The 21,845-nt window shown below is 38.0% G+C and overlaps 1 long non-coding RNA gene across 2 annotated transcripts; it reads left to right on the top strand.

Annotated features, from left to right (window-relative positions):
- Positions 1-18,292: 18,292 nt before the first annotated feature.
- LOC133814323 (uncharacterized) lies at positions 18,293-19,746 on the top strand. Of its 2 annotated transcripts, XR_009884782.1 has the most exons (4): positions 18,293-18,400; positions 18,593-18,780; positions 18,984-19,101; positions 19,273-19,746. It is a non-coding gene; the product is annotated as an uncharacterized LOC133814323 (long non-coding RNA). The 2 variants fall into 2 exon arrangements; XR_009884781.1 differs by having other exon boundaries at positions 18,302-18,780; positions 19,273-19,720.
- Positions 19,747-21,845: the final 2,099 nt, after the last annotated feature.

Here is a 21,845-nt window from a genome sequence, read left to right as displayed (position 1 = left end):
ACTTGATTTAGGAGGATCATGGAGTAAGTATTTGCCATTGATAGAATTCTCCTACAACAATAGCTACCAATCAATGATCGGGATGGCACCCTACGAGCTACTTTATGGAAGAAGGTGTCGATCGTCGTTACATTGGGACGAGGTAGGAGAAAGGCAACTTCTTGGTCCCGAAGCTGTTAGAAATGCTCAGGAAGCAGTAGCGCTGATTAGAAAATGTATGCTCGCTGCTCAAAGCCGTCAGAAAAGTTATGCGGATGCTAAGTGACGTGATGTGGAATTCAAGGTCGCAGATCAAGTCCTCCTAAGGATATCTCCTATGAAAGGTGTGAAGCGGTTTGGGAAGAAAGGCAAGCTTAGTCCCCGGTTTATAGGTCCTTTTGAGATATTGGACAAAGTGGGAGCAGTTGCATATAGATTAGCCTTACCGCCAGCTCTAGCAGATAGCCACAATGTGTTCCACATCTCGATGTTATGAAAGTATGTGTCAGACCCATCTCACGTCCTCAAGTATGATACGAAAGCACTCCAGAAAGACTTGAGTTACGAGGAACGACCGGTTAGCATCCTAGATAGAGGGATGAAGGATTTACGGTCTACGAGTTTTCCGATAGTCAAAGTCCCATGAAGTAATAGTTCTGAATGGGAGGCAACGTGGGAGTTGAAGGAAGACATGTTAGCAAAGTATCCATAATTTTTTGGTAACTAAATTTCGAGGAAGAAATTCTTTTTAGTAGGGGAGAATTGTAGAGTCCCAGAACTGTACTTAGCTAGTTAGATAGTAGTAGTAGTAGCTAGTAGTAGTTATAGTATGATAATTACTGTGGTTTTTGGTTCAAGCCAGGACTTAGTTGAACACTCGTATCAACACTTATAGATTTTATAAGTTTAACTTATAGTTTAAGAATATTAATTATAACATAAGATTTGGTTAATATAGCTGATTATAAAGATGTCATTTATTATACTATAAGGTTTAGATAGAATGAATAAGATCATGACACTTGTTGTGTGCATGTTTATTTAAGGATTTAATTATAGTTTAAATAAAAGAAAGTTCTAGAAACTCTAGAATCTTCCAAGACCATTAAGAGCATGACACTTGTCACAATCTTGTTTATTTGAGGATTTTAGCATTTTAAGTGGATAATTCAAAAAGAGAAGTTTCTAGAAGCTCTAGACCCTTCCAAAACTTGCTGAAATCACGTATTACTCAGTCAAACTTGATTAATCAATTCAAATTATGGTGAAAAGTGCAATTACGTGTTTAATATATTTACGTATGCCGATATATCACAGCATATGGACCGATGTATCGCCTACGGAAGATACAAAAAATACGTCGACTTTGCACGAACGATCGAACCAGCCTAGGGAATACTAGGTGAGGTGATATATCGCCTATAGGGATGATATATCGGCCCCACCTATGTATTTTTGAAAGTTTGGTTTTTCAATTTAAAAAAAATAGCCTTAACCTCTTGACTCGCCTCTGAACGTTTTTGACCGAGTCTTAAGCACCCGTTGAACGAATATTCAAATATTTTTCAATTAATATTCATTATTTTATTCAAGATAAAAGAAGATATTTCCACACCTTGAACTCTATAAATAGGACCTAGTACCCAGCCATTTTCTCATTATTCAAGTTGTGTTCAGAGCCTTCAAGCTGTTAGTGTTACTATAGAGTGATAAACACTTGGGTTGGAAAAAAAGCTTTATCATCTTAAGCTTTATAAACACTTGGGAAGTGAGATATAGAGTGTGTTTTCAATATCGAGGTGTAGATCGGTTCTATTACATCCAAAGGTATTCCAATTCTTAAGTTAATTTCTGTATGGTCCTTTAGTTTTCTTTACTCAAATCCTAACTCATTGTTTTCGATTCTTTGTAAGGTATTTAAGTTCTTTGAACTTATGGTTTCTTTTCGGTAAGTTTCTTCTTGGTGGTTTAGTTCTCTTCTTTTCATCTCTTTTCTTTAGAAATACTCACCATTCTTATTGTTGGTTTTAGGAGTGTTCCAAATCACGTCCTTATTCTCAAATATCCCGGTATTGGTAAGGAAAATAGGATAGATTTTGTATGCTTTTATGTGTTTATGCTATGATATATGTATGATATGTTTTTAGTTTTTAAGTATATGATTTGTTTAGATAACAAGCATATAATTTGTTTAGATAACAAACATATAACTTATTTAGATATAAAGTCCCAATAATATATTCCTTGGGCATATGATTGTTTAGATAACGAGCCCCATAAATTTATATGACTTGTTTAGATAACTAAGCCCCATAAATTTATGGGCATAGGATTCTTGATGGCTTGGCTTGTGTATTGAGGATCAATGGAAGGAATGGACTGCGAGTCGATCGAGGATGACATTTATTTTAGCTTTTATGTATTTTCCGCAATTAGCTTTGTAAACAACTTCATTTAATTTAAAGTTATGTTTTTATTTTACAAAAATGGGATCCCATATCGCTCATTGATGTATTTCAATATTTATGTTGGAGTTTTTAATAAAGTTATGAATATTCCTTATGTATGTTTTCTAAAAAATAATGGCTATGTCTAGTAGTTTTAATGGTCAAAGTTCTTAGAAATAGTTGGGTCATTACATTTAAACTTTGTGAAGTGTGGTTCAAGTTTTGTGAATTTTGAACCACTAGGTGATTCTTGGGTTTGATTGTGTGTTTGGGGTTTGTTGCTGTTGTTTCTGAGTTGCCATACTGTTATTTGGGGTTTTAGGTCGAATTGGGACTTGGGTGTACCTTGGTATTGATTTGGAAGAGTTTTGGCTCGGGAAAAATGTTGGGAAAAACCCAATTTTCTGGGTTCGTGTATGAGCGCCACGACCCTGTTCTTCTGTGCCGTGGCACTAGGTTGAATCAGGATTGGGGAACCATTCTGGGCGCCGCGGCCCCTATAGGGCTGTGCTGCGACGCTAGGCCAATTTTAGGAGACAAGATTTTGTGTTTTTAGGGTTTTGGCTCAGGTGGCTCGGGGGACGCTTTCGCTACCTTGTGTTGGGAATCAAGAGGTACCGAGAGCACGGGATTGGTTCCGGGGGATGATTATGAATTAGTTAGTAATGAGAGTGCTATGTATGTGTTGTGACTAGGTTTTCAGCGAGGCTCGGGTTAGAAGGCTGTGCTCGAGATTTTGGTGCTTAAGAAGCTCTTGACACAGGTAAGAAAACTGCTGTACCCGTAGAGCAGGGCGAGGCCCCATAGTTGTGTTGCAGGGCATGACCCTATATGATTGTGTGCAGGGTATAGCCCCATTGATTATGTTAATACATGTTTAAGTATTTGCTTAATTATGCTATGTGTGCATATATGTGAATGAACGACAAGAGCTGGGAAGTGAAGGCCGAGTACGGCAAGGACCGAGAACGACAAGAGTCCGGGAGCAGAGTTTAGCACGTGGAGTGCGAGTTTCCAGGGCGAGACCCTAAAGGATACCTGGGATATCCTCACGGTGCAGACTTTGAACCCAGGGCCTGGTAAAGCACTTGGGACGGCATGGCCGTATGTGTTTAGCCTGTTGGCGGATTTGTTATATGCTGAATGTTTGATATGCGTATGTTATTTATTTGTGTGGAGTTTCTTGCTGGGCTTCGTCTCACGGGTGCTCTGTGGTGCAGGTAAGGGCAAGGGGAAAGTCGACCAACCATGAGTACGGAGAGCGTGAAGTGACGCGTACATGTTTGGCCTGCCTGGCTGCCATGGCCAGGGGTATTTTTTGGGAGATGTTTTGTACTAAATCTTATTTTGTCGTGTAGTCGACTTTAATCATATTTTGAATTGTAAATATTTATAAACAATATTTTGGGATCCCGAATGTTAAACGCTTTATATTTTCAATGAATGACTACATTTTCAAATTATGTGATTTTAATACAGTTTAGTTATACTTTTGACCTAAATTCTTGATTAGCAAGTTAAATGCACATTTTAAACTCACTTAGTAATGACTCTAAGGTAGTAGGGCATTACATCTTCCCACCTCTTGAATTTGCAAATCCCGACGTCATCTATAGACTCGCCTTCGCCAAGGAGACCGCATTGTCAGACTATGTCCTCGTGAAGGAGATAGTTGAGGGACCGCCGACCATACGAGAGCTTGAAAATATCTTCCCGGTGGTATTTCATGTCCTCAGTAGGTTGCGGGTGGTGATAGTTGGCTGAACAATTGATTGGAAGGAGCATTGCGAGCTTGAAGTATAAAAAAAAAGAGATCAAAGTGAACTATGAAAAAATACTTACGGATCCGTTGAAATGAGTAATATCTGGATGGATATAGGCCATTAGTCCAGAAGAATATGGTCTTCAAGTTGGAAGAATGGTTGGGGATGTCCTCGAACAACCTTCTCTCTTTTGGGTAGCTCGAAAGATAATAAAACCCATCACCACCATGAGTTCGAGGATGGTTACTTTTGAGGCAGAAGAGATACATGATCTCGTGTGCTGAGGATCCATCCCATTTAATCTCATGGTAGAGCGACCTTAGGGCTGCCAGGACCCTATATGAGTTGGACTGAAGTTAGAACGAGGCAATACCGACGTAGTCGGTGAAATTTCGGAAATAGTCCCTCAGAGGTAGCAATGGCCTAGCTCACATGTGTTCACGACACCAGGACGAGAGCTGGATCTTCTTCTTGGGGTTGTTTTCGCCCATAGAAAAACAACTCCTTTTGTCAGAGTTGGCGAGCTGAAACACCAACTTCCCCGTTAGTTTTAGCCTAAGGTAAATTAGGAGTTCCGAAATCTGTCTGGTAGATGTGACGAAACTCTAGTAATGTTTAGCCTCAAAGAAAGAGCTCTCCGTGACTAGGGCAGAAGGGATTTTGGACGCGATGTATGTGGTTAGGTTATTTGATGTGCTCTCCATAAAGTTGAAAGTGAGTTTTCCTGAAGAAAAAACTATTGTAACCCTACACTTGGGATCTAGCAGAACTGGTCGGATCTCGGGGTCTGGATCCAGATGCACGAAAAATCGTAATCTCCTTCTTTTTTCCTTCTTCGACTTCATCAATCTAATGACAGAAATGGGTGTGAATGTCTTCCTGCTCGAGGCAGTTTTTGTGTTCCCAAATCAGCCGCTGGTTTTGGGAAAATGGAGACTCCATTCGAGGAGAAGGTGGGTGGTAAGGAATCGTGAGCTCGGGCCCCCACCAATTCTCTGAAGACTGCGACATCTAAAAAGAAAGAAAAATGTGAGGGCCCATTATTTAAAAAAGGTTAGGAAAAATTAAAGCTTGATAACTCAAGTTTGCAAGCTCGAGATAACAAGATTGCATTATCGAGGCTGAAGGCTCAAAATGGCGAGACTGACTCAAGTGCCAAAATCGAGTTATTAAAATTTTGGAGTATCGTGAGTGGACCCATGCGAGAGTGGGGCAGTGTTAGGAGTATGTCCTAAAAGCATGTAAAGACATTCGTTTTTTCTGTGAATAAATAAATACAATGGTTTATTATTATTGTCATATTTAGATTGTTAAATTATTGTTTGAATAATTTTGTAAATATAAGAAAAATTCCATATTCATTATTGAGGATGTGATCTTGTATTAGTACGAGAGAATTAAGATCACATGAATGAATAAAAATAGTCAACAACAACAAATTAAAGTTATGGAATTCTTTAATTGGAGTTGTAAGTACGGTTTACTGAGTATCATAATGATACAAATAATCTAGATTCAGATTATTGATGTGGAAAGACATCTCGGTAAAGGTGATTTATATAATATGATTATATATGACATGGACCGATATGAATTAGAGTCTTTATCCAAAAACCATTTAACAATAAAGACTTGTAATTCATATCATAACTGATGATCATTTATAGATCAACCTAAATCCTGAGTGTTCATGAACTCCTGTTCATGTTTATTAAATCTTTTGATTCATTCGTTAATGTCTCTTCAAAGAATGAGGCTAATGACTTTTGTTTTGGAGATTTAATATCATGGATGGCTGGGAACATGTATTAACAATACGGAATCTAATCTTTCCTAACGGATCGTATATTAGTTCCCTTAAGGGTTAATTCTGGAACTGAATGATTTTGTGCTCAAATCTATAATTAGATTATAGATTAATTATTCACTAGTGAATTAATGGTACTTAAGGAATAAGAAGTAAATTAGAAAGGTTAAATGATAATTCTCCCATTCTAATTTATGAACTAATTAATTAGAGGGTTGAACTATTGTAAGATGGTTATATCAATGGACGACTTAAGAAAAAGATTTCTGTAAAAGTATATCTATAACATAAAGAGTGGAGTAATATTAGAATTAATAAATTAACTATTATAATTAAAGAGTTTAATTATTTAGTTTCAATTTATTGGAGCTTAATGTTATAGGTCCATGGTCCCCAAAATGGCTCAAACAATCACTGCCAAAGGCAAATACAAAAAATGGAAAAAAAAGGACTTATGTGATAACTAAAATATTTTTCTATGTATCAAACATAATTATTGTTTAATTATGTGTAATTAATTAATTATTCGATTTAACAAAAATATAATTAATTTTGAATTAAATTATTTTTGGGATTTTTGGTATTTAAATAATAATAAAAATTGGGAAAAATCACATGCCATCACAGGCATGTGGTACACGTGTGGCACAGTGCACAGGCACTGTGCTACACGCATAAGAGATGTACTGAGTCTCTTGATTCCACAATTTTAGTTATTTAAATATTAAATAAATAATGAGATATTTTAATATGATTAAAATATTATTATTTAAACAAAAATCTGATAACTGATCAGTTATTTTGAATTTGTTTAAAATAACAAATATTTTAATATATTGGATATATTAAATATAGGATATCAGTTTTCACAAAACGTAACTTTCAGGGATAGAAAAATATCTAGGAATCTCTCTCAGAGAAAGAGAACAGTGACAAAATCTAAAGTCATTGTTCTTCACAAAACCTAGGTCCAAACTTTATAAGATCTCATGTGTTGAGAACATCTGATAAATAGTTTATTGCCTATTATTTGTATAGCGAGCCCACACTCGTTCTTTGTGTGCCTGAGAACATTTTGGAAGATCTTGGTGTGAGATCTCAAGGATTCAGCCATACGAAAAGATAGCAGCTAGGAAGGACCTGAGGTAATTTTTCTATTCTTGTCCTTGATTCAATATGTATATGCATGTGAAGAAGTAGATCTAGAAATATTATGGGATTAATCTAACAATTTGATTGTTGTTCCGCTGCGCATAATCTCTGATTTGATCAATAAAAACCAACAGGCAGTTACTTCCAGTTTGGGGTATCCCGAATTTCTAGGAAGAAATGGGCAGTTACCCAAAAGGGAGATATCATCGGGATACGTGTGGTAAAACCCTCATTCAAAACCCTATTTCTTACACTACACCAAACCTACAACCTATTACCCCATATCCTAAAAAGGTGCCATTTTTTACCAATTTTGTTTTTTTTTGCCTAAATAGATCTTTATTCACTACAAATACTCTTCCATACAAATCTAAAACTCCCTTTTTATAGAGAAGACATGAAGAATACAACAAGAACCAAGAAAAATTTCTCATGCATGAAAACTAAAAGAACGGTACGAAAAAAAACTTACACAAAGTCGATCGTGGAAATGAGTAGATTGTTGATTGGAAGATCGGAAGCAGGAGTAATCCTGTGGAACCAAACGATTGAAGAGTGATTTGTTTTTTTGGCTTGGAGAACATGCAAAAATTTGGGGCTCTGGTTTGCGTTTCTTTTCTGAAAGTTGAAATTGTAGAAGTGAGGATGGAAGAGATGAATGGGAGTTTAAATAGGCCAAAAGGTGGCATTAGAGGATTAATTTAAGCCTTTGAAACAGATTAAAGCGAGATCCAATGGACCATGTTTGATTTCAAGAATTGCTGGCAAAAAGGGGAATAGGAAAGGACGTGTGCAGAGAAAAGAGTACATGAGTACTCTCAGTATGCAATCTTCTAAGGACACGTGTCAACACTCGAGTGTGGTAGGTGGGCATGTTTTTCAAAAGTGGAGTTCAAAAGTTTCCTTCTCAAAGGATTCGAACCAACACTTTTTAGGGGGAAAAATGTTACACCCAAATTTCAAGATTAAATAGATAGCCTCAAAATGTAGGCTCGTAAAGAGTAAGCTCGGGATTAACAAGTGTTAGCAATACAGTTGTGCAAATTTTCAAACGGTTCCAAATCTGCTATCATCATTCGAGTATGAGTTACAAGCTTGAAGATATCAACCTTCTCCGAGGGATGAGTTAGACTGACTTAGTGAGGAGGAGGCGACAACTAGAATGATGAGCTTGAAGTTTGACTGGTCTCAAAAGCGCATTAAAGTAATGTTCAAGCCTGATTATGCGTTTACCACACGAAAAAGCTGTTAGGAAATCCTTATTTCTTTGGGATTCGTTAAAACCGTGTGTTGAATCCCTAGTTTTATGAGATCTTCATTTAAATAATGCATTTAAGTTGTATTATTATGATTATTCAGATATTTGTTTGAATTTAAATATTTGATTGTAACTTCCCTGAAGAGGGATGAAGATATTCTTACAACCAGATCTATAAATAGCATGGATCTGGTTATTTGCAGACACAGACAATTTGGTATTGAAAAGAGACTCTGCCAAATTGCTTTCACTTGAAACTTTTGCACAGAGTTCATAATAACAATGTCTCGTGGACGTAGGCAGATTATAATTGCTGAACTACGTTAAAAATCTTTGGTTTCTTCTATTCTTTCTAAATTGATTGTTTATTGCTCTACATAGTTAAGTTGACAAAAAACGACGTCAATAATAACTATTTTAAATTAAACATTAATAAATATTTTATTAAAATTAATAGAGATGATTTAAAATAATTAAAAACTTATATAATTTCATCAATTTAAAATATAATTTTCTTTTTAAAAAAAAGTAAGAAAAAATATAAGTTTAATTATTTTGATTAATTTTAGGAATCTTTATTTTTTTTTATTTTGAAAGTGAAAATAATTTAAAATTTTAATATAACTAAAATCCTATATTTCTCCTTCACTTTCTTATTATTTCTCAAAATAATTTTAAAAAATAGGTATAAAAGTGCAACATTTTAAAAATATTAGGTATATTTACCGCCAAATTTTTTTTGGGGGTATAAAAGTGTAACATTTTGAAGACATTGAATATATTTACCGCAAAAAAAAGATTTGGTATAAAAGTGCAACATTTTAAAAATATTGGGTATTTTAGCCGCTATTTACTCTATTATTTTCTTCTCCAGAAGACACACTACAATAATTTTGATATTTAATAAAAGTCATTACTAACATGTTTCAAACATATAACTTAACTCCAAAAAATTAACTAAAAAATTTTGTGGCAAAAATCATTAATTGTCCAAATTCATATCTTGTTTTTTTCTTAAAAAAATAATGGTAATTGATTTCTATTAATATATATATATATATATAATCGAGAGGTGATCGGGGCAAAGTACTCAATACCAATCTTATCCCACCCTCTTTAAATATTAGGAGATTTTACAATTATATACCTAAAATCTAAAGTATTTATTATTGTCCGTGTTTTCACCAGAGGACACGTGACATTCGTTAGAGGAGTAATTAAGCTCCTCGAGCGCTAATGAGGTTTCATACTTTGACCACACGGATGTCTCGAAGTGAGGCCACACTCTGAGGTATGTCCTCGAGGCATGGATGTCTCAAGGCGAGGCCATGTCCGGTGATCCATCGACAAGGAATGGGTGCTTCAAAGTAATGCCACGACCCGTGGTCTGTCCTCGAGGCACGGATGTCTCAAGGTGAGGCCACATCTGGTGACCCATCTCCATGGTATGGATGTCTCCAAGTGAGGCCATGCCCCAAGGACCATTCAGATGGTCATCGTTCTCTTCATTTGACAATCCCCCAGGGCTAGGACTCTTGTCCTAAGACCTAGACTTGTTGCCAGGTGTCAATCGCCACAGCTACGGCCCACCGAATCACTTGACAACTTTTGGCGAGCCTCGATTAGTGGTGTCGAGTTTGTACCCTTGATAATTGGCATTTCCCACAATTCCGCCTGACATGGGTGAATGTGCATCGTATCCTGACATGGTCAGATACCTGTTCCCCATGAAGTTAGTGGGCACCTTTCTGCAAATGGGTCCCGTGCAATCCACCTGGGACCGTGGTCTTTGTTAATGCATCCATGTGTAATTATTTAGCAATTTACTCCCAAAATAATGGGGGAATGTGTATTAAATGTTCATTAAGGGCATTAATAACACATGCCTCTATACATAGGGTTAGGGGATCTCCTTGGAAAGGGTTCAAATTTTTGGCTAGTTAAGTAATTTTAAACTCAAAGCAATATATACGCTGCCTGAGACTTCATTGAAGTTTGTTAAACAAGCTTCAAACTCACTAATAACAAAGACTCGTGGACTAAAGCTCTTTTATAGCTTGAACCACGTAAATCTCTCTATTATTTTCTTCTAATTTCTGGCAAGTTCTTAGATTAGGTTGATAGCGAAAAAGGCAGTCAACATTTAGGTGCTTTCATTGAGAGCTTGAAGAAAGCATGAAGGAAAACGACCATGGTGACCACTAGACGTAATGCACCAGACGATGCAACTCCTCTCACCGGAGCCGAGGGTGGAGAAACCAACATTCACCTCCACAAGACTTCCCAGAGATGGGCCAGGTGGATTATAACGAAAATGCCGATTATGATGACATAGCAGAGGAAGATGATGGCGAATAATATGAGGAGGATTATCCTCAACTGATGAATGCAGAGGATCCACCAAAGGTGGTGGTGTTCGCGACTAGGTGGCTACCCAGCAACAAAAACTCGATGCCCAGGAGGGGAATATTGCTGTCTGTAGGAGATTTTTAACACCATGAGAGCTGCTCTGGCGGCTCAAGGGCTGCGAGTGGACCCATATGGTGAAGTACCATTTAGGCAGCCAGCAGTGTGACACCTATTAATGCAGCAGGTGTGCCTCCCGAGCACCTTGCTATTGTGGCGCAAGATCCGTTAGCTGGTGTGCCACCCACGAACCCAGCTGGAGCTAGAGCCCCACCAACACCAAAAAAGCATTGCAAGGGAAGAGTTGATGACAATCCTACTCCAAAGCAGAAGAAGGTTTGTCGAGCCCCCGAACACAACAAGTCCCCGAGGCCAGCAGGCAAGAAAAAGGGGGAGGGAGCCCAAGGACATCACTAGGCTGCCAATGCTCGGGGTGCCACATGCATTCTACCCAGACGCGTCGAGACAGGCCACGCCAAGCCTAGAGGAGGTGTCCCTCAGCACCTCACCATCCTTGCAGGACCCGTGGCCCGAGGACCAGTTGGAGGAACGTCTCCATTCACCGAGAGCAAGGTTTCAACATCTCAATTAATAACAAAAACTTTGAGTCCGATGGGGAACCGAAGTAGGGTATCCTGAGGACAGTGGCTGCCACCAAGGTTGACCAGATATGCGAGATGGCTTAAATGCTTGTAGGGATATAGCAGCCTTCGAGAAAACCCCCAGAAAGAAAGCTCAACCAAACTTCTAAGATAATCTCAACGCTCAGAAGAGAGAACACCTGACATAGAGTGCCAATCAAGACTGCGACCCTCTTCGTGCGGAGTTCAAGAGAATGAAAAGGATTATGTTCTAGATGGCCCGAAGACAAGGCTAGGACTATGACTCAGAACACGAGGATGGGGAGCCATGTGTTCCCAACATAGTGGAAGCCCCGTTGCCACCACTACAAGAAATTTGATCTTTACCTACCAATATTTTACCAACCAATATATATTGGTAGGGAAAGTAGGGTTTTGCCTACCAATATTTATTGGTAGATAATATTAGTAGGTAAATGCTAGTCCATTATATTATATTTCGGAACATAGCTTTACCTACCAATAATATCAGTAGGTAATGATCTTTACCTACGTATATTATGGAGGGAAATTTTTTAACCATTCCCGCTCAATTTTCCCCCCATTTTTTATTTTCATTATATTATTTTATTATTATAAATGCTTATTTGGAAGCTTATGTGGAGTAAATAATATGATGTGTACACAATGTATAACATGTGGCATGCCACGTGTGTACATAGTTGGAAAAAATATAAATAACATATATTTATAATACATTTTAATTATATTATATTTAAAAAAACATTTTTATTAAAAAATTTATTTATTTATTCACTACTACAAAATATCTTTTACGGGTCTCCTTTTTAGGACACGCACATAAATGTAAGTTCTAAAAAATGTTTCTGTACTTTTTAGGACTCTCATTGAAAGTCCTTAAAAAACACATTTTAGGACTCGCGATGAGTGTCCTAAATAGTCCAAAGAGTCCTAAAAAGTCTGAATAGAAAATTTGAGTGTATAATATGAGTGGTGACTTTTAAGGACTCACCACTACTACAAAATACCCTTTACGAGACACTTTTTTAGGACACGCACATAAATGCAAGTCCTTAAAAATATTTATGGATTTTTTAGGACACTCATTGAGAGTCCTGAAAAAACACAATTTAGGACTCGCAATGAGTGTCTTAAAAAAATATGCGAGTCCTAAAAAAATCTGGGCTAAAAATGAGTGTTTTACTTAACAATTTTAAGGACTTGCTTTGGGAGTCCTTAATACTCTTTAAGGACTCACTTTGTAAGTCCTAAAAACACCTGAGCTGAAAAATTTGGAATGGTGACTTTTAAAGACTCGCTTTGCGAGTCCTAAAAAAGTATTAAGGACTCTCAAAGTAAGTCCTTAAAATTATTAAGTAAAAGAGCATAAAACCATTTATTGTTTTAAAAATATAGGGTCAAAATATACATTTGAGTATTTATTTCAGCCACACACAAGATGATTTTAATTTAAATAAAAAAGAAATTGTGTATTAGGTATCAGATTTTTTGTAATTAAATAAATAAGAAAATTTGTAAATAAAAAAAATCTGAAACATAAAGCTTCTCTTTTCCTCTATCTTCCCCGAAGCCCTCTTTCTCTCTCTCTGACTACTGTGTTGCCTCTGCCAGGCCCGAACGGCCATCGTCCCATCGCCGGAGCCGTACACGCGCCAGCCCAATCGAACCGTCGGCCCTCGAAACGTCGTCCCCCACGAGCTCACCACCATACGCGCTGCCCAGGGCTGTCAACCAATGGTTCGAAGCCGTCCGCCTCTTGCACTTTCTGGCGAGATTCCGACTAGCCCGAGCCTCTAGTTTGAAGAAGGGCACGGGGAAGAGGTGTGGGTCTGGGCTCGTGGTCTTCCTCGTCTCAGATGCGAGCTCAATGGCGGGGATGGGGATCTACGTACGTTGTGGGGGCTTTGGGGAACAGCTGGGTTTGATCTCTCTCTCCCACTTACACTCACGATAACTCACCTCTCTCCCATGGTATCTCTCTGTGTTGTTATATGTAAATATGATATATATATGTATATATTGCTGCTGAAAGTAATATAGTTGATAGCATAAAAATTAGAGTTGTTGGTATTTTTTTTATTATGCATTCAAGTTGTTTGATAAAATGCCAAAATAATATGCTTTTGTTGAATGTCAACACTATATATTATTTGGTGAACAACTTAGAGAATCCTTCTGCCTCCATAGTCATTTTCCTCCATAATCATAAGCATAAAAATTAGAGTTGTTGCTATATGGTTTGTGTGGGAAGATGGGTCTAGTTTCTTAGATATAATTCAAGGTATTATTATGGCTTCTTTTACCCTGTATTGAATCTTATATTTAATTCTTAAAATTGATCATTTTATTTCTAGAAGTAAGAAAGGAGATTGTTTTGTTTATTTACTTTAGTAGTAGCACTTGCATGACTTAATTTACTTTGGTATATATTTATAATAGTGGAAAAGATCTTGATGTTGGCTTGATTTAGTAGTATAAACCATGCATATGTGTATATATATATGTGTGTTTATTCATTTTGTTATATTTATTCGTTGTCACCAGAAAGTACCAATTATGAGAAATCAAAATAGTTGGCTGTGTTTTCTCTATACTCTTTTCTCCATATAAATTAAATAATTCATGGTTAGATTGTATAAATAAATAAATCAGTTTGAGCATGATAATAACTATCTGGCATACCACATGTCCGATAAAAATCCCAAGTAAAACACATATGTTAATCCCTGAAACTCATGAATACTTCGTTGGAATTTATTAGAGAAAGAGAGAAGAAAAGAAAGGATAGTATGACTTCGATCGATGTGGTGGTGATAACTTTTATTCTATGACTATGTTCATGTATTTTTTATTTTGATCTTATAAGCATGTTGTTATTTCAATATGAGATAACTTCTAGTTATTTTAACTTTTGTACAATAGTTCAGTAATGAAGAGAAAGAAAAAAGAAATGAGGAAGTTAGTAATATTATTTTTATAACCTAGTAACCTTCTTTGTAATGCCCCAAATTTCCTAATAAGGTTTAAGACCTTGATTAGGAGGCCGGGAGGGCCATAATTGATTTATTATAGTATTTAATGATTATATGCATGTTTATGTGAATTATATTATTATATGATGGTGAATGCATGCATATGGGCTCATATGTTTATTATGAGGGTAATTTAGTAATTTGGCCACTGTGGGCGTAATTGTATATCTTGGGTGCGTGATTGTGATTAATTAATATAGCCACATTATAAGGTGGATTGGTTCGAGCTAATCGACATGAGACGATCATGAGATGTAAGTGTTCGGTCTAGTCATAACGGGTTTAAGTTCGGGGCTCGGGGTGAGTCTCGGTGTGAATTTAATGATTAGAGCGTTACCAGGGATTTTAGGGTAACGGGATATGAATTATTGGAATTTGAGGATATTGAGAATAGCGGGAATTGGAAAGCGTTAATTACAATTAACGAGATAGGCGAGAAAGGACGGTTTTACCCTCGGAAGACTTTAGAGGGGTTTATTTGGCTTAGGGGTATTTTAGTCTTTTGTCCCTAAGGATATATATGGCATAAGGGCTGTAGAAAACAGAGTAAAACACAGAGCCTATCCTCTCATTTTCTCTTCCATCCCGTACAAGATTTCCCCTTCTCTTTTCTTTGAATTTTGAGAGCCCAAATCAAGAAGTTAAGCTTGGAAATCAAAGGTGGCAGCTAGGGAACTTGTAACAACCATCAAAGGGGATTCAAAGCTGTGTTTGAGGTGAGTTTTAGCCTTTGAACTCAGGTGATACTCTATTTTCTTCATTGGTTTTGCAGCTTTGATTTCTTGTTGGAAGTTTGGATTCAAAGGGGTTTTGATGGGTGATTAGATTGGGTTTTGATGAGGGGAGGTTATGGGTGGTGTCTAGAGGTTTGAATGAGTGTTTGGAAGGGGTTTTGGACTAATTTGAGGGGCTGGTTCTAAGGGAAAACGCAGGGGAAAAAACTGAGTCGCGTGCTGGTTTTTGCCTGGACTGGGCTGGGTGCCGCGGCACAGCTTTTGCGTGCCGCGGCCCAAGCGTGTCTGGCAGATGGGGTTTGGAGGCGTGCCGTGGCACAGCTTTTGGGGGCCGCGGCCCATAAGGCCAAATTTTCTATAAAGTGGTTTTTAGCTTAGGGATTCTTACCATAGGCCTCGGGGTTGGACCTAGTACCCGGTTGGGTAGTATTTGAGGTCTCGGGGGCTGGGATTTGGTTTGGGAACCCTCAGTTATCATTTTTATTAATGATATCCTATATTTTCGTTATGACTAGGTGACCGCTAAAGGACTAAAAGTTGATCGTTCTCAAGGGTCGTTCTTTTAATCGTTCTAGCTCGGCTTTGAGGTAAGAAAACTGCACCCTGTGTATATGAGACATACATGGTTATTATTGATGCATGTCGGTTGATTATTATGTATGAAATGCATGGCTATACTTGATGCATGTTGGTTGACTATGAAACGTGACGTGCATAGCTGTTATTGGTGCACGTTGGTTGCTGGATATACTGCATATGATGCATGAGAAACATGTGATTGGGACATGCTTTATATACTGAGTATGATTATGTCCAGAGCTTGAGCCTCTGTGTTTATGCATGGCCCTAATAGCACTAATACCTGTTTAGTAAGCATGCTAAACGCCTCGTTTATGGATATGGAACATGAAATATGTGATTGGTGGCATGTCTTACTTGTGATCGACACTGACTAGTCAGGGACCGACCCTAAGGTCGATGATCATGCATTGAATGGCTCTATGGCATTAATGCCAGACCGACCCTAAGGTCGAGGAACTTATAAGCGCTTGCCTGGCTTACAACCAGATGAATATAGCCAAGGTACATGACCCCGGTGACTGTTTGTCACATGGCTAAGGGACGTTGTCCATAGTTTCGACTCTAGAGTCGTGAGGAAGGTTATGTTGGTGACTAATCACCTTGCACCTGTCCTAATCAAGCTTAAGTCGAGAATCATGCATTGAATGGCTCTATGGCATTAATGCCAGACTGACCCTAAGGTCGAAGAACTTATAAGCGCTTGCCTGGTCTACGACCAGATGTTTATGGCCAAGGTATATGACCCCGGTGACTGTTAGTCACACGGCCAAGGGACGTTGTCCATGGCACGACTCTAGGGTCGGGAGGAAGGTTATGCTGGTGACCATTCACCATGTACCTGTCCTAATCAACTTATGAAAGGATCACGTATCAGTTAAGCCCTGGTGACCCTATCGTCACATGGCTAGAAGGAGCGATGCTCATTATTGTGACTTTTGGCTATTGTCACCTATTTGCCTGGACTGATAGTCCTGAATGATTATTATGATCGTTGTTGATATTATAGCATGCTTTATTGGGTTTTCTTGCTGGGCTTCGGCTCATGGGTGCTACGTGGTGCTGGTAAAGGCAAGAGGAAGCTGGACCATCCTTGAGTTGGAGAGCTTAGGTGATGATGTGTACATATGCAGCTGCTCGTCCGCCGCGGCTGAGGTTTAAAGTGGAACTAGGGTTGAACCCTGTTTTGCCGCTTAGAACGGCCTGTTGTATATATTTTCTGTAATAAACTCTGAAACTTTATTTTCGGGATCCCAATGTATATATTAAACGTTCTAGTGAAACGTTACATCTTAACCAAAATGTTTAAATCCTAAACCGCTAATCATACTTAGTTCACGATTTTGGCCAAATGACTCGATTAGCGAGTTTAGCACTGTTTACAAGGCACACCGTAACGGTCCCTGGAGTTGGGGCGTTACATTCTTTGACATTCTATTTCCAATTAATTAGTTTATATATGCTCATTACATTTCAGATGCCTCTTTATATATATATAATTAACCATGGTTAATATATTATAAACTTCTTAGTCATCTACTAAAACTTTCTTTCCTTTTGCATTTTGTAATTCTAGCTACAAACCTTTTCTCATCCTTTTGTTGGCTGTTGGCACTTGAGCTAATGTAATTCATCAGGCAATTGTAGAGTGCTTTTTGATGAGTTCTTGTTTGTTGGGAACGAAATAGGAAAAATATATTTGCTGGTTGTTGGCACTTGACTTGTTGTGTGTCATTGTTGAGAAGGAACAATCATTTTTACATACATGTACACATGCATATACAATTTTACAAAGAAAAATTGAGGCTGATGTTGAGAAATATTAGATTAATCAAAATCACTAATCAGATTTTTCTTTTTTGCTTATCTTGAACTCAAAAAGTATTACAGTTAATTTTTCATTATTGCTTTTTCATTTTAAGTGTATTATGACAGACGTATCTTTTGGAAACAATGACTAATGTGCTCACTTTATATTATTTCATTTTAGAAACATGGAGTTAGTGTTTCTTTCTTGGAAACAGTAGGGTCTGCTGGTTTTTTAGATATAGGTGCAATAAATTCTAGATTTGTTTGAAGATATGGTTTTTCCGAATGCATTTTCCCTATGTATATTGAAAATCTTTATCTCCATATACTTAATAATTGTCACAAGAGTTTTTGATTTATTGGATTCTCTACACAAAACCTGTTTTTTAAATTTCTTTAGGACTCTTGCAGAAATTCAGGAAAAAAGACAAGCAGCTTTAGGAAACTGAGGCATTTATGCGGAGATCAACTTTCTTAAAAAGGGTATGTACTATATTTCTCAACTTGTAGAATAAACTTTCATATGACTTGACAGTGACGTCAAAACTTAAGAAATGATATACAATTTTCTATTGCTTTGTCAATAGTGGGGCATGCATTTTGGGATTGACTTATTTTCTATCCTGTGTCACATTTCTTGTTTGTTAGCTTAGAAGGTAGACTCTTGCAAAATAGAAGTTGAACATACATCTAACTTTTTTTATTTTTTATAATGTTAATAATAATGTTTTAACTTTATATTTTCTCTGAGTTTGAACATACATCTAACTCTTGCCAAGCATCCAAGAAAGGAGTCCTCATTCTGAGTGAGGTAATTTAACTTTATATTTTCTCTGAGTTTGCATGGTAGGTTTTTTCCATTGTTAAATTCATCAGAAAAGCTTAAATTATCAATAAAAAAAGAAAAAGGAAAAAAATAATACTTTGTTGTGAATTCTGTTCAACGCATTGTCATCATAGTTCTTCGGGCTTGCATCTTCTTGTTTATTCCATTTAAATTTAGTTTGCAGGTGCAGCACAATCGCTCGGTGCTGGTGCCATTTTAGTAAATCCATGGAATATCACAGAAGTTGCTTCTTCCTTTGCTTATGCTTTGAATATGCCAGCTGATGAAAGAGAAAAGAGACACCAGCATAATTTCATGCATGTAACAACTCATACATCTCAAGAATGGGCTGCAACCTTTGTTAGGTATGCTCATATATAGCATTAGCATTAGCATGTATGATTTATAGATAATGAAACCTTCTCAATGTGGAGATTGACATGTATTCTAGGATTTCAAATTTCACTTCTGTTCTAAGAAGCAAAAATGTTTATCTGTTCATACCAGCTAGTGTTTCTTTTTCAGGCTTTATTCTAATCTAGTGTCATTTTTTGTTTCTCCATTTCAGTGAACTTAATGATACTATTGTGGAAGCTCAACTGAGGACTAGGAAAGTTCCAACTCTACTTCCTATGAAAGAAGCCGTTGATCACTATTTGGAATCCAATAATAGATTGCTTATACTGGTAGACATCTTTCTCTTGCTACACTTTAGATGCTGAAATTTTATATGATATCTGTTTTTCATTTCTCTATTTTCATTTTTCATGTTCAATTATGTACAGATTGGGTAAGTGAAGTAAAACTTATAAAGTGACAGTGTGTTAATTTGTGTAATTTGCTTTTCTTTTTTTCAGATGGAATAACAAATATACTGGTAGAAATGAATGTTATAGCACCACATGCTTTTGTTTCATAAGTTTGGTTTACCCACATTGTGAAAATATTGTGGGTAATCAACCAACTTATGAAGAGTTAGTTGAACGACTTAATGATACAACTTCCCGCCTTAATGCTACTAACGAACAACTTAGTGTAGTTGTGGATATACTTCGTCATAACAATTTGATGGCACCGCCTCCACCACCTCCAACAGACCAAGCTTCAGATGCAAATTTAAGAGTCGCCATCTATTTCAGTTTGGGAGTCACAAGATGATTCTTAGTTTATTTACATTAATTTACTAAGGAATGAACTTTATGAAGTTTTTTTTTTATTTTGGTAGGGGTAACCTTAAAATGATAACTTTATGACTTATTTTAGTATTGAACATTATAAAGAATTTTAGCATTAAACATTTTATTATTGAATGGTTTTTTTCTAGTTTATTTCTAATATATAACATTTATAAATAACCTTTATTATCTTTTACCTACACATAACCATTAAATTTGAACAAAATATAAATTGTGTAACAAACCAATAAAATAATGCTACGTGGGCTAATAAAATGACACCACGTAGGATGCCACGCAGAATGCCACGTAGGATGCCACATATGATGCCATGTAGGATGCCACATATGATGCCACATCATCAGACACGTAAAACTAAAAAAACCATGTCAGCATACATGTAGGATGCCATGTCATCAAACACGTCATCTGACGACTCATCAATTGATTTATAACTTAGTGGGGTCCACTGATTCTTTTACCTACCAGTGTTAATAAGTGTAGGTAAAGACTCTTTCCCCACTAACTTTTACCTACCAATCTCTACCAATTCAATATTGGTAGGTAAACCATATTACCTACCATTAGGCTAGTTTTACCTACACTTACAATTGGTAGGAAAAGACCCCATTTTCTTGTAGTGCACGAGGCTGCAAGATGCCTACCATCACATCTTATGATGGCAACGCGGATCCCACCGACCATCTATCAAAGTTCAACCGGTTGATGTCGGTGCATCATGTCTTCGAGGATGCAAAATGCCACGTATTCCCATTAATCTTTACAGGTACGGTGAACAAATGGTTCGAGAAACACAAACCAGGGTCTATTCACTCATGGTACCAACTCTCCTCTTCATTTCAAAGACAGTTCATAGTGGCTATAAAGGTGAGCTTTGAGGTCAATGCCTTGGTCAACATAAAGAAAGGAACCCTCGAGACCCTCAAGGACTAGATCAAGCACTTCAAGGAGGAAGCTGCTAGGGCCAAGAGGGTGGACGACGACTAGCAATTGATGGCCTTGCAGGCAGGCATCCGGGCAGGGTCTCCTTTGTAGGATGACCTTCAGTGGAGAGGATGCTGAAGTCGTCGAGCACAAGAGTACATAAACTAGGAAGATGCTCAGATTGGGGCATTTGGCAGACCAGTCGCTTTCCCTATTTCATTGGCTCTGTGCCTAGTGGCTTCAGGGACCCAGTATCGCCCTTACACTCCTATCCAATAGAGTGTGGTGGGTACCCTGCAGTTCAACCCATCTGTCCAATCAGTCAGCTTTAGTGCCGGCTTCAGTGCCACTTCGACAGGATATGGAGCCGCACCCACTGGATACAATGCTTTCTAGCCTACGGTCAGTGTTGGAACTATTGCTCTAACCTAGTCGGTTGCACCAAGCAGGACCCCTAACGAGAGTAAGTACGGGGGCAAGGGCAAGAGCAAGGGCAGAAGGCCCAAAGGAACTGGGGTAGCGTCGACAAAATAAGGAGCGATCCCCGAGGATAAATATGTCTCGCAATACTCCGAGTACACGGACCTAGTGGTATTTAGGGAGAACATCTTCTTGGCTGTGGAATAACGCGTCCACTACCGAAAGCCACGACTCATCCGAAGGGACATGGAGAGGAGATATCCCAACAAATTTTTTCAGTTCAATAATGATGTTGGGCACCACACCAATGAGTACCGAAAACTCAAGGATGAGATTGAGAACCTCATAAAGTTAGGTCGTCTGCATCAGTATGCTCCAGGAGGAGTACCAATTCAGGCCCCGGCCGCGGGAGCACCTCTGCAGCAGGCAACTCCCCAAGCTCTGGGAACAATACCTGCAGCCCTACAACAACATATAGTCCATGGGCCTCCCCTAGTGACTGGGAGAGTGGGAACTATTTCTAGAGGACCTCACTTGGGGGGCACCTCCCAGGGTTCGCAGAATAGATATGCGTGGGCCTTGAATCATGATAATGCAGTGCTAGCATTAGCTCAGTTGCCGGTACATATGCCTAGGATGATTAACCAAGTCATCACATTCTCTGAAGATGATGTTCGGAGGGTCCATTTTCCCAACCACGACCCTTTGGTGGTTGAGAGCCATATTTCCAATATGATGGTGGCTCGGATCTTGGTGGACATACCGTTTAAGTCAGCCTATGAGAAGATTGGGCTAACCATGAGCGACCTGTCCCCGTGCACATCGACTCCATATGGGTTCTCGAGAGAAGGGCTCATTCTGATGGGGAAAATCAAGCTGCCTGTTACACT

Source organism: Humulus lupulus, chromosome 1 (assembly GCF_963169125.1).
Source record: "Humulus lupulus chromosome 1, drHumLupu1.1, whole genome shotgun sequence".
Taxonomy (NCBI): domain Eukaryota; kingdom Viridiplantae; phylum Streptophyta; class Magnoliopsida; order Rosales; family Cannabaceae; genus Humulus; species Humulus lupulus.
Note: the sequence above shows the minus strand (reverse complement) of the source record. Positions and strands in the feature narration are given on the sequence as shown.